The following is a 14,343-nucleotide window of genomic DNA, read 5'->3' on the forward strand; positions in this document are numbered from 1 at the left end:
ATTATTTGTTCAACTTCTTTCTTTTCCCTCATTAATTAGCACTTTAAAACAGTCCATTCCACTTCCTCCATCAATATACACACTATTCACCTCTGTCTTTAACAGGTCTCCTAATCTGTCATATAGTGACATAGGATTATAGAATTGGGAAGCCCCCCCCCCTTCATTTTACAGAGGAGGAAAATGAAGCTAATATCAATTAAATGATTTGATCAAGGTCACATAGGTAGTAAACATCAAGGTGGACATTTGGATCCAAGGTCTCTAACTTGAGACTGAATCTCTTTAATGGTCCACAATATCAGAGACTTCTGATACATTTGCTTATTTCTAGCTTCCAGCTCAACCAGTGAAGTTCTTTTGCACTAAGAAAGACCTCTACCTCCCTGAACCTCCCTGCTGGCTGAGATCTGATCAGGAGGCTGGGTTCTCTGGGTCCTATATCTGGATTTTACCATAATTAGCCACTTGTGCCCATTAGTCTTTTACAATATTTAATGAGGAGAGTTAGCTGTTTCTTTGGGCAGCTGGTTTTGTTTACTCCACCCTTTATTTTAAAAGGAAAAACCTTTGCCCCTCATTATCTGACCCCTTCTTTTATTTCAGGTAATTGTATTAGAGTCGACTTCCCAATGTTCAGGAATTTCCGCATCTACTTTGTCGCCTCCTGCTCTGTGGGGAGGAGGGGACAGTCTGCTAAGAATTATAACATTCAGCCTGCTAGAGGAAGGCAGGTATTCCATAAAACTGGGGCCTTTTCCACCAAAGGGGGGGAAACCTCAGCAAGACAATAATTATAAGAACTATTTTAGACCTATAAAATCTACTTTGACACTTCTAATCTAAACACAGTAGAGGGCTGAAGAGTCCCCATAAAGGTTTATAAATAGATGCTAGTCCCTCTGACAAAGTGGCCTGCCTTGGGCTTGTATAGAGGAGCAGTATTTCTTCCATTCTCCCTAACTTTGTGATGGCTCTGTTTCTCTTCTACCTTCTTTAAAATGAGATTGTCTCTTTTCAAATCCTGAAATGTCTACTAACTCAAAATACTCTAATAGAATGAAAGCCATTTCAAAGAAAGCCTCAATTTCCTCTACTACAAAATGAGGCACTTGTAGTAGTCTGAGGTATTTTAACCGCTTTCATTTATGTCCTGGATTCCTTTGGCAGTCTGGTGATTCCCAGAGATCCCATCTCAGAATAATATTTTAAATGCATAAAAAGAAAACAATAAGACCACAAAGGAAACAAATTAGAATGGAAAAAAGTTATCAAAATGTGAAAAAAAAGAAACCTCAAAAGTTCATAGTCTTCAGATGGAAAAAACAACAAAAAAAAACAAACCAAAAAACCATTGTACTAAAGGATCTCTTTAAAGTTTTGATAATTGTTGAATTGCTAAATTTTATGACTTTTCTCTCTAATTCTAGTTCTGACAGTCTATAACTTTGACTATAAAGGTTCAGAAACACAAAGTTCTTTTCTCCTCCCTTCATTACAGAATATGGAAAATTGCCTGTATAGTCAGATATAGTTATGTTCTGCTGGTTTGTTTTTTTCCTCTTTCTTTTTAAATCTTTTTTTATCATTACAAGGATAACTTGTTGAGTAGGGAGCATCAGAGCAATATATTCAGAAAGGAATATGATGTGAAGACCAAAGATATTAATAAAAAAGTTCTTTTTTAAAATATTGTTTCCATGCCCCTCCCCACTGAAACAAGTTTTCATTAATCATGTTTGCCTGACACATAGTAGGTACTTCATAAATGGTTGCTGAAAGATAAATACAAGTTACAATTAAATTAAAGTTGAGGATTTTAAAGAGAGGTATGCTTCTTTGGGGACATGAGTGATGTCAACTGATAACTATCACATTAAAATTCATACTACATTAATAAGTCAGAGGACTCATCCATCAATTATAAATATTATTACATCTTTTCTGAACAGTGAGGTGTTATGTAAAATTTGGTGCTTAACAAGTACCAGTCCAAGGGATTTATGTTCTATTTACTGTTACTAATGTGTTTTATGTACCATAATATGGCAGTGTGGCCCCTGATTTTTTTTCTTCAATACATTTTACTGTTGAAATGGGAGGTAGAGCTAGTGAAGGCAAGCAGGAAAAGAATTATGTGCTAACATTATTTTCTGGCAGCAAAAGCAGCCTGAACATCATCCCTGAGGGAGAATGCATGGTTGTCAACACCAGCAATACCTTGAGTAAGGATATGGGTAGCCTTTTAATATAAAAGGACAATACCTGAAATTGCTCTGCGGCTGGCATCTGGGATGCTTATTCCTCTAGTAATTAGCAAAGGCTTGTGTCAGAGAGTAGTTAAGATGTTACAGTTTTATTTTTACCTCCATAAAAAAAGAAAAACAAAATACCTTGCAAAATAGCTACAGGAACATAATTTGTCTTTTCACTTGTTCCTGGGCCTCAGTTGGGTCTCACAAAACACAGAGAAAAAAAAAAAAAGCTTGCAAAACAATGCTCTTCTATGCTTTTAGTAGGGTAAACACCTCAGCACTTTGAGGGGAAGGCTTCTGAAACAAACAGGCAGCTTCAGATCTACCTCTGCCCTCTACCCTCAAGAGCAAGAATAGCAAATAAACTTGAATGTTAAGCAAGTGGATTGCTATTGCCAGAATTTATTATGCAAGGTTAAGGCTGAGGGGCACAGAGAGAACAGACAAAGAAAGCAACCTTCTATCAGGTTCCAAACATTACAAGGTTCAGAACTGCAATTGCCAGCCACAGCAGGTCACTGGAAGAAGCAGTAAATTAGAAGAAGGCAGTGAATTGTCTCAAAGAAAAGACAGGTGTCATTTTCTCAATTAGACTTAATAATGGAAAGTTTTACACAAACAAAACCAATACAACCAAGATTAGAAAGGAGAAAAAAACTGGGAAAATTTTTATAGAAAGTGTCTCTGACAAGGGCCTTATTTCTCAATTATAGAGAACTGAGTCAAATTTATCAGAATATGAGTCATATCCCAATTGATAAATGGTCAAAAGATATGAATAGGAAATTCTAAGAAGAAATTAAAATTATCTTTAGTCATATAAAAATGCTCAAAATCACTATTAAATAGAGAAATGCAAATTTAAACAACTCTGAGGTACTATCTCATACCTATCAGACTGGCTAATATGGCAAAAACGGAAATGACGAATGTTGGAGAGAATGTGGGAAAACTGGGACACTAATACACTGTTGGTGGAGCTATGAACTGATACAACCATTTGGAGAGTAATTTAAAACCATGTCCAAAGGACCATAAAACTATGCATATGTTTTGATTCAGCAATACTGCTACTAAGTTGATATTCCAAAGAGATTTGTATTCCAAAGAAAGAGGGGGAAAGCCCTACTTGTGGTGGTAAAGAATTAGGAACTGAAGGGATGTCCATCAATTCAGGGAATAGCTGAACAAGTTGTGGTATACGATTGTAATGGAATACTATTGTGCCATAAAAATAAGGAACAAAACAATTTCAAAAAAATCTGGAAATATTTATATGAAATGACGAAAAGTGAAGTGAGCAGAATCAGGAGAATGTTGTTTAATGTATGATGATTAACTGCAAATGATTTAAATATTATCAGAAATACAAGAATCCAAGACAACACCAAAGGGACACATGACAAAAAAGGGTATCCACTGCCAGTGAAGGAACTGATGGAGAATGAAGATTGAAGCAGAACATTTTTCACTTCATTTCCTTCATGAGGTTTTCTCTTATATAAGCAATATGTGTCTTCTTTCACAATATGATAAATATATAAATATGTATTGCATGATAGCATATGTGTCGCCTATATCTTATTGCCTGCTATCTTGGGGTGGGGAGAGGAATGGAGAGTACATGAATAGCAAGATGTCAGAAAATTATTATTAAAAATTATATCCACATGTAATTGGGAAAATATAATAAAGAAGACAAGTGGTAATGGGTGAGGAGATATAAAACTGTAAAACTAAGCATAGGAACTAAAGAAGAGTATTATATGGGTTTCAAGTGCAGAAGCAAGCAGCACCTTGCACCTTTTTGCCTCTTATAACATCACTGTATTATAGCACACTTATTTTTTACAATAATATTGATATTTTTTGTTTTTACATAGCTTATATTTCCTTCCCTTCTTTCAGAGAGCCACCCTACATGTAAATGAAAAAAGAAAAAGAGGAACAGGAGGGAAAAGTCACCAAAAAAGGAACATAAAAGTCTACTAATATATTGCAATATTTCACACATGTGGACCACCCCCACTCCCATACACAACTATGCAAAATAGTGGGGTGGTACAAATGTCTTCTCTTTTAATTTGGGGCCAAGTTTGTTCTTTATAATTTTACAACATTATTTCAATAATTTTGTTTTTTTCCATTTTTTGTTATTTCCATTCATTTTGTTACAGTCATTGCATATATTGTGTTCCTGGCTATGCGTATCTCATCTTGCATCAGTTCATGTTTTTCCATTCTTTTATTCATCATATACATTGTTTCTTACAGTACAGTAGTATTCCAAGAATTGGCAGGTAAAGGAGAATCAATACAAAGGCATTTACCAAAATTTTTTTAGCCATTCCTCAAAAAGCATCTATTTTGTTTCTAGGTCTTTGCTACCACAAAGAGTGGTGCTGTAAATCATTTGGTATTTATGTATACATAAAAATACTCTTTTACTTTAGCAGTGAACACCTTGGGATATATGCCTCGCAGTTGAATCTCTATGTCAATGGGAATGGATATTTTAAGCTACTTTATTTGCCTATTTTCAAACGGTTATCCAGAGTATCTATATCAATTTACAAGCTGAACTGATCCCTCCAACATATTGACTATTCCAGTCTTTTATCATCTTTTCTAATTTTTATGAGAATAATATGAATATCAAATTTTTAAATCTCAGGGTTTTTAAAATTTTAAATCCTCTTATTAGTGATCTGGAACATCCTTTTATATTGTTGTTAATGCTTTATAATCCATTTAAGAACTCTGTGTTCTTATTAACCAGCTTACCTATCAGGAATTGCTCTTGGTCATATATTTCTGTTAATTGTCTTATAATGCCAAACTCTTATTTGAGAAATTTGATATAAATATTTTCCCCATATAACTGCTTCCCTTCTTATTCTTGATGCTTTTTGTTTGTGAAGAAACTTTATAATTTCATGTAATTGAAATTAGGTCCTTTATTTATTGTAATCACTTCATTAAATATTCTATAGTACAACTAAAACTTTGAATTAAAAAAAGACATACTGAAGATGGAAGTAAAGGAGGAGCAAAACAAAAGCAAAGCATAGTTCTAGGACCCAGATCCCTACAGTTCAGAACGAGCTGATGCCCGGGATAAACAGAAAGAAAGGACAACAGAAAGGTGATGAGTGTGTCCTGATACTCAGAAAAGAGAAAGATCAAAGGCAGAGACAGGGCCATTGCTTGGGATAGAAGACATGATAGTATCAGATGACAGAGAGAATGTAGAACTATTCAACTCTAATTTAGCTTCTGTCTTTCTCCCATGAAGAATTGACAATACAAACAAAAAGGGCAAATAGGAAATGGAAATCTAATATAAGTAAGGAGATAAGAGAACACCTCACTGTCCATGATGAGTTCAAGTCACCAGGTCTTTGGCCTGGACACTGAGAGAACTGAAAAATGCAGTGGCCAAGCCATTGGTAGTGATAAGCCAAACTCTGATCTCTAACAAAATTCTAGAATGCTTTATTAAACATCTAAACAGTGTACATGTTAAAAAAAAAAGAAGTGATCAAAATGATCTAATGGAAGAGAGTATCATATCATAGGATAGATGTGGAGCTGGGCATGACCCCTAAAGCCCTCTCATTCAATCCCCTTATTTTACAGATGAGGAATCTGAGGGCCCAGAAAAATTAAGTATCTTGTCCAGACTCACATAGGGAGCAATATCATAAGTGGTATCTGAAACCATGTCTTCATACTCCAGTCACTGCCCTTTCTGTTGTACCATGGAAGTCATGGAAGATAAATAAGTTTATCAGGCTTATGGATTGGGGGAGGTCCTCTGTGATGATCATGTAATTGACCTAGACTTTAGCAAAATATCTGACAAAGTCTTTCATTGATAAACTTCTAGATGAGGTGGAGAGAAGGATAAATGATAATATAGTTCAATTGACCTAGAACTAGTTGAAAGAAAAGATTCAAAGATTTGCCATTAATAGATTGATGTCAAAGTGGGTAGGTCTCTTGGAGACAGCCCCAGGGATCTATCCTTCAATCAGTCAATCGATATGCATTTATTTAAGTGCTTATTAAGAACTGGGCACTGAGTTAAGTTTGAGAATACAAAGGAAAAATGAAACAGTTGATCCTATGCTGGTGAATATTTTTTTTAAATGACTTAGATGAAGGCAGATCTACTGATGCCTAGATAAATGCCCTTGGCAAAATCTCATATGATGAAATTAGCTGAAATGTTACTGAATCTTAATTATTTTGTCACTCCTAATCATAGGATATTTTATATGCTGTCCTATAGGATGGAAAGAAAGGGCCTGTATTGCCATGTTGTGTAGTGGAAATGGGAAAAAGAAAAGCTTAACCATATTTAATGAGAATACTTCTCTCCTACTTGAGATAGTCCCTAGTAGAGTTCACCATGACCAAGAGGAAGAGAAAAAGTAGAAAGCAAAGGACTTTGAGATTTCATGAAGATTATCTATAGCCACTAGAATAATTTGATTTCCTAGGAAAGAAAAGACTATTTATTACTGTTCTGTGCACTGTTTTTCTTCCTCTCAAATGAAGCCCTTATCCTTTTCAGAGCTGAAGAAGATCTATGAAGTCCCATTCTCCCCTATCAAGTTCACTTTCCATCCCTGTCAACTCAGATGTTTTTTCTTTATGAAAAGCAGTACAAGGAAGGATCACAAAACCATTAACCTCTGGCCTGTTTTTAAAGGATTTCCCCTTGAGAGCATATGTTAGACACTTCCATGTTTTCCTAGGGCTGAAATTGGCCTTTGGAAGTTCCATAGCAGCCAAGAGTCAGTTTAGGTTAAGCAATTAATATAGTCGTGGTCACTGGCATTTACAGAGCATCTTTCTGAAAAGAGCACTAAGTGCTCCATTATTTTCTATGAAGCCTTAAAGAGCCCTTCAGAAAAGATTGGGAGCAGGCGTCATTTTCTCCACTTTCACAAATGAGGAAGAGAAAAGGCCAAGGTTTTATTTCAAGTCATCGGGTTGGACAGAGATAGGTACTTAAGCACAGATTTTTATAGACTCTTCCAGCTGAAAACAACCTTAGAGCTCATCTGTCTGACCATTTTATAGAGGAGGGAACTAAGGCCCAAGGGGAGAAGTGGCTTGGCCACAGTATTGATAGCAAAGCTGGGACAAAAGCCCAGGTCTCCCAACTCTCCTCACTTTTTAGACCACACCATACTGTGATGGAGGAGGCATGGTACAACTGAAGGGAAATTAATTAGTCCTGATCTCTCTCCTATCCAAGTTCCTGAAACTCTACCATTAGACCAGGGGTCGGCAACGTATGGCTCTCGAGCCATATCTAGCTCTTTTGAGGGCCAGATATAGCTCTTTCTGGAAACAGGAGCCATAAAGTCCATTTTTTTTTCAGGCACTGTTACAGGAGCGCACACTGTGAGCACTGTACGGCTCTCACGAAATTACATTTTAAAAAATGGGGCGTTTATGGCTCTCACGGCCAAAAAGGTCGCCGACCCCTGCATTAGACAGCCATTCCTTCAAATTGTGTGTTGTCCTTTCCAGATAGCCATAAAACCCCAGACTCAGGGAATTGTAGCCTTAAAATGAGCTAAAGGTCCTTAATCTCTTTTCATATCTGGACTTGTGACTTTACTGGTGTAACAAACTCTCTCCTATAATGTAGAGCAGTAATTATTCTCCAAGTTGCAATCTTTTGAGAATTAGCTTAGGCATAAGAGGTTAAGTGATGACTCTGGGCATATAGAATGTGTCAAAAGAATGATTTGAACCCAAGTCTTCTGGACTCTAAGATTAGGCTTCTACCTACTACACCCATTATCATCATCATCAGTAGTAAGATAATTATTCCAATATATTTATCTTGGAGATAAAAAAACAAGTCCAGAGAGGTGCCTTTAATTGCCCAAAGCAAAGTGCCTTGAGGGTAGTTAGTGCCAAAATGAAGACTAGAAACCATTTCTCCTATTTCCTAGAATATTATTCATTTTCTCCACCATACCGCACTCTTTCATGCTGCAGATGAGGAAACTGGGACAAATAAGTTCAATGACTAGCAAATATCTTAACTGTGATTTGAATTCGGGTCTTCCTGATTCCAGGCCAGGACTTCTGTGCACTGGGTCACTTTTCTGCCTAGTTTACAAATTAATATAATACTTCAATTTCTCTATGACGTACCGTTCTACCCTTTGTGGTGCTCCCTGACTCTGAGGAAGAGATCAAGAGGCAGTAGTAGGAGAAACAGGTTACAGGGAAATTAAGAGGGATAAGGGTTTGAAAGAAGGAGTGTTATGTCAGGACATTTGATAATTAACATTTTTGAGCCAGTACAAATCTACCATGAACCAGGAGTTGGGGGAACACTGCCTTCAATCGCTGCTTCTCTCAATTACTTGACAGTATAGTTCCAGAGAAAAGTTAGATTTCCTTTCTGTGAGCTATATACTATTATACCATATAGCAATGCATTTTTCAAATTTGGAAGGGACCATTCTCATCTGTTTTTCTTCCTCAGTACATAAAGATCCCAGTGAAATGGAAAAGGAGTTCAGAAGGGGTAAATCTCCTTCTGGCATTCAGCCCAGTGAATAACACATAGTAGGAGCTTAATAAATGCTTAGTCCTTTTCCTTTCCCCTTATTATTTTTGTAAAATTATTTCCAAAAAGGTAAGAGGAGAACCAATGGTAGATATAGTAGATATAGTAAAAATGAAAGAAAGTCCCAGGTATGGTCAACTTCAGTGAGTCCTCATGAAGCAGGGACCAAGTTAAGAAAAAGGGAGAAGGCTTATATATGTAATTCAATACCCATTTGACAGTAGCCTCATTAAGATTAAGCTGTTCTGTCTGCTCCCAATTTTCTTCTTTGCTACTATGTCTGTTTGTCGGTTTATTTTTTTAAATGAAGAGAGAAGAAGGAATTGGTGAGGCAGAGAAAATTGTAGCACATGGGGGCGAAGGGAAGAGGGGAAGGAATGGACATGTGTTAATGAGCTTGAGGGAGCCTACCAGAGAGCAATTCTCAACACAGGATTCTGATGGGAAATTTCCTCTTTAACAGCTTGAGTTGATGACAATTTCAGTGTAGAATTGCAGAAGGTCTGGGAATATTTTCTTCATTTGCATTGGGCACTTTTCTGCACCTCTACAAATGGTGCCAAGTTCTACATGCTTCATTTCATCCCATTTTCATTTGCAAATGCAAACTCTAAAAGTGAAACTACAGGGATAGGAGTCCAGTGATCTACCTTCTGGACCCTGCTCTATCAACCTCTTGCTTTATGACTTTGGGCAAGTCCCTTCACACATAAAGAGTCATGAAGGATGGGTGGACATAAATGGATTTGAGCTGTATCAATGGAGGGAAATTACCCTTCTTTCCCCATGCAGTCATTGCAAGGATCAAATTGTGTGGCCTCTGGGCCTCATGTTCTTCCTTTGTAAAAATAGAGGAATTGTACTAGATGACACCTAAGGTTCTTCTCGGCTCTAATGATATATGACTATGAACTCTGGACACTTAAGTTCTGGTTTTGCCAAAGGGAAGACCTTAATGTAGATCTGAAGGGGGTACTAATTTTATTGGTGCAGTAGTTCTTAGCATCAACAGTGTCACTGTAATTATTTAATTAAACAAAATTAAATTTTAAAATAATTTTATTAAACAAAATAATCTTTCATAAATCCCATTCTTCCTTTTTATACAGGCCTGTGGCCCCAGATGAGAGAAAAGGTTGAATTCACTTTTCAACATAGGTTTCTATTAGCAAATTTTGTTTAAAGCTAATGACAATTAGAGGACAGAACTTCACAAATTCTTGCCTGATGAGAGGGAAGACTAGCTGGATCACTTGCATTTAGGTTACATACAGAGCATCAACAATACTTACTATAGTGACCTCAAATTCAACTTTTTGGGATTCCCCGTTTTGACATCTATATAATGAGGAAATCGGACTACTTAATCTCTATGGTCCCTTCCAGCTCTAAACTAAACTAGACTAAAATCCCGTGAACATCTCAGGCATAGTCATAGTCAGCAATCATTCAGGCTTGAAGGGACTTTAAAGATCATTAAGTCTAATCCATTAATTTTATCCACAAGGAAACTGAGGCCAAGAGAAGTAAAGGCCACATATTTTTTAGAAGACTCAAACTTAGGTTCTCTGACTACAACTCCAACCTTCAAAATGTTATTCTTGTTCAGTTGTGTCTAACTCTTAAAAACTCATTTTGAGTTTTTTTGGCAAATATACTAGAGTGGTTTGCCATTCTTTAGATCATTTTACAGATGAGAAAACTGAAGAAAACTGAGTTAAATGACATTCCCAGGGTCACAAAGCTAGTAAGAGTCTAAAGCCAGATTTGAATTCATGAAGATGAGTCTTCTTGATTCTAAGCCCAATGCCACACACACACACACACACACACACACACACACACACACACACACACACACACACACACACTTTCTTGGTAATAAGGCAGGGGTCCATTTGCTCAGCCTCTCAGCAAAGTTTTGTCCTGGCTTTTCCACTACAGCTCTATGACCTTTTGTGAGTCACCTTACTATTATGGTACTGTGTTTTCTCTTCTGAAAAATGATAGCCAAGAACTACACTCAACAAGCTTTAAAATCCTTTCCAAACTCCAATATTTTATTAGGTTCTTGCATCTGGGCTGGAGCATTAGATTTGTAATACATTATTATATAAAAGAGGCCAATTGTGAATTTTAACAATTACCTGGACTTATCCCTGAGTGCCATTTACTGCTTAAGCTCTAACTATTCTGTACTTGAAAGTAATGACTACATTCCTTTAAAAATATCCTATAATTCAGGCTTCTTGCTAAGTCACATTGCCCTTTCCTGTCGTTACTCTAGAAGAGACTGTGATATAATTTATACATGTTTATATAGCTCACTTGGTATTTTAAAGGACATTGTTAATAAGGGCTATGAATCAATGTCTTATTTGCATATTTTGTCAATTATTTATGACTTGCAGAGATTTTTGCCAATGAATTCTTCCATTATCTCATATCATCTATTACTTGCTGAACAGGCTGTGTACATAATGAATTTAATTAAATTCAATAGAAATGATGCTGACGAGAAGAAGATGACATAATTACATGCTAATGACAGCTATGTTTTTATAATGTGTGTAAGGGCAAGAATTAAATTCCTCATTATCTAGTAACTTTGTCAAGGCAACAATCAAAGCATGTGGGTTCATAATGATCCTCGAAACTCTTATAGCTCATTTATTTCTTTTCTTAAAATAATTTTCTCTATGACAATGTTACTAATAGCTCTCATTTACATAGTACTTTGCAGATATAAAGTGTTTTACATACATAATATCACTTCCAATTTGATCTTCACAACAACATTGTGAGGTAAGTGGTGTAAGTAATCCTAGTCCAATTTTACAAAGAACTGTAGCTGAAGGTGGTGATCAAAGAGAGGAGAGCCAAAGGTCATGGAGGTATTGAATGATGAATATAGAGTTCATAAGTCAGGCTTTTCTACCTAAATCTTGTGTTCTTTCTATTTAATTCCATTAACTGACAATTATCACTAATACAATAGAAAAAGGGAAGGATGATAGGTTCTCCCTCTAAAACCTCCTTAAAAACCCCAAACACTAACACTATGTAATTATATACTTATATTTACATGTCAAAACATCACCCATGATGTCATTGGTCTTCTTTGAAATGAAGGACGAACAACAATCCAAATATATGCCTCTCCTTTCCCTCCTCAGAAAGCCAACTCTTATGACAAAAATTTCAGCATTAACAACTATAAAAAAGTAGTTCAGAGACAGCAATCAACATATCACAGGTCTGACAATACAGACTATAAATATGTTCATAATGCTCAGAATCCCCCATTTAGACAAAGAAGAGAGTTGCCCCAGTCTTTTTAGTACTTTTTAGTACTGAATCAAAAGCCATCTTTTTGAAGAAGTAGCCCTTGTGACCTGGAATTCATAAACCTAATGTGATTTAACGATAAAGTTCATTGGAGGACTAAAGAAAAATTCTATTTAGGATCTGATTTCTCACCAATAGGAGGGTCCCTGTTTGCTTGTGGGAGGGAGAAAGAAGGGTGGGAATCATGGGAAGGAAATGATTATTTCCTCTTAGAATCAAAAATAAAGGGAGGAAAGCCAGGAATAGTTAGAAACATAACATCAATTTTTAGGAGAACAGATTCCAAGAGGCTTAGAATAAGAGTAAATAAATATAATGTCATGCACTAAAATTCTATAAGCTAAGTCTGCTGATGTGAGGGTGATTGGTAAATTCTCAGGAAGAAAATTCTAAACCTATAAAAGGAAACAGTTCGGAGGAGGTCAAGAGGGAGTTTTCTGAAGAGAATGGTATGAATGTACCCCTTCATGATCAGATGTTTCTATTTTATTGTTTATCACCTTTGCTTAGACTTTTATCACCTCAACTGTTTTGGTAGAAATGGCTGACCAATCTGATATTTTTTTCTACACTGACAATTTCAATAAACTCTTCTGGCATTATTTGAAACACACATAAGTGACCTGTCCAAGGTCATATAATTATAATATCAGAAATAAGTATTTGAACCTGAATCTTCCTGTTTTTCAGCCTAGCACTCTTGATTGGAGAGAGCTGGTAGAGCAGTGGATATAGTACTGGGCTTGAGGTCAGAAAACCCTGAGTTCAAATCTGTCTCCAGACATTTAGTAACTGTGTGACCTTGAGTAAGTCACCTAACTGCTTTCTGCCTCAGTTTCCTCAGCTGTAAAATGTGCATAATAACAACACCTACCTCACAGAGTTGTGAGGCTCAGGTTCTTGGCAGAGTGCCTAGAATTCAGTGGGTGCTATATAAATGCTTATTCCCTCTCCCTTTGTCTTCCCATTTTCCCTCTGTGCTACCCTGTCTTAGATGTAAAGCTAAAATTGTAGTATAATGTGCTAAAGAATCCTAGGCTTAGAGTAAGGAAGGTCAAGATTTCAAATCCTACATGTAATACTTACTAGTTGTCTTAATGTCTGTGTGTCTTAGGAGACTGCCTAGGACTTATTTATGAAGTCATAAACAGATCATGAAATTAATCCCAGATCTGTCAAGGAAAATATTTCCACATCTCTGCCTATCCATCAAGGTCCAGTTCAGATATCACCCTTTCCATAAAGCCTCTCCTCATCCCTTTGGTTGAAGGTGCTTGGTCCCTCTTAAGTTTTTTTGTAAATCATTTATCTGGGTCCTTCTTTTGTCTTTATCATATTCCACTTAGTATACTTTTTTTTGGTGTTGTCAGTCCTAACTAGAAGGCTCAGATCAATGTCTGGCTCATTTTTCTTTAGCATTTTCTCTAGTGTCCAGCACTAGTGTCCTATGCAGTTGTCCAGTGGTTTTTCAGTTGCATTTTACTCTTTGTGACATCATTTGGGGTTTTCTTGGCAAGGATATTAGAATGGTTTGCCATTTCCTTCTCCAGCTCATACTTTCTCTAGTCCCATGCATAGTAGTCACTTAATAACTGTAAATTTAAACTGACCGGCTTTTAGTGGTCGTTATGAGTCATTTCCCAACACGCGGAGATAATTAGATTAATTTACATTCAGATAATACTCATCCTGCCATTGATGACCTTGAGCAAATCACTGTCCCCTTCTGCTTCTTGGCTGTGCAAAATGAGGTGATTGGGCTAGGTGATCTCTATACTCCCATTTTCAGATAGGGAATATGAAGTTAGGAAAAGTTGGGAGGAAATTATTTCATGAAAAGAGCACAGATATTAATTGTCTGAGAAAAAATGTGTACTCAGATCTTCTTGACTCCCACATCCCACATGTTATACATTAGGCAGTTGGTGGTATAGTGAATGGAGTGCTGGCTCTTGAGTCAGAAAAACCTGAGTTCAAATCTAGCCTTGGACACTTACTAGCTAGGTGACTTTGAACAGATCACTTGACTGCTGCCATAGTTTCCTCAGCTGTAAAATTGGAATAATAAGAGTATCTATTTTGTGGGGTTATTATGATTCTCAAATGAGTCAATATTTGTGAAGCCATTTAGCACAA

The 14,343-nt window shown here is 36.5% G+C and overlaps 1 protein-coding gene across 3 annotated transcripts in view; it reads right to left on the minus strand.

Moving 5' to 3' along the window:
- HPSE2 (heparanase 2 (inactive)) overlaps positions 1 to 14,343 on the minus strand; it is a 695,104-nt gene that overhangs the window by 214,651 nt on the left and 466,110 nt on the right. The window lies entirely within an intron of this gene.

Source organism: Gracilinanus agilis, chromosome 2, assembly GCF_016433145.1.
Source record: "Gracilinanus agilis isolate LMUSP501 chromosome 2, AgileGrace, whole genome shotgun sequence".
Lineage (NCBI taxonomy): Eukaryota > Metazoa > Chordata > Mammalia > Didelphimorphia > Didelphidae > Gracilinanus > Gracilinanus agilis.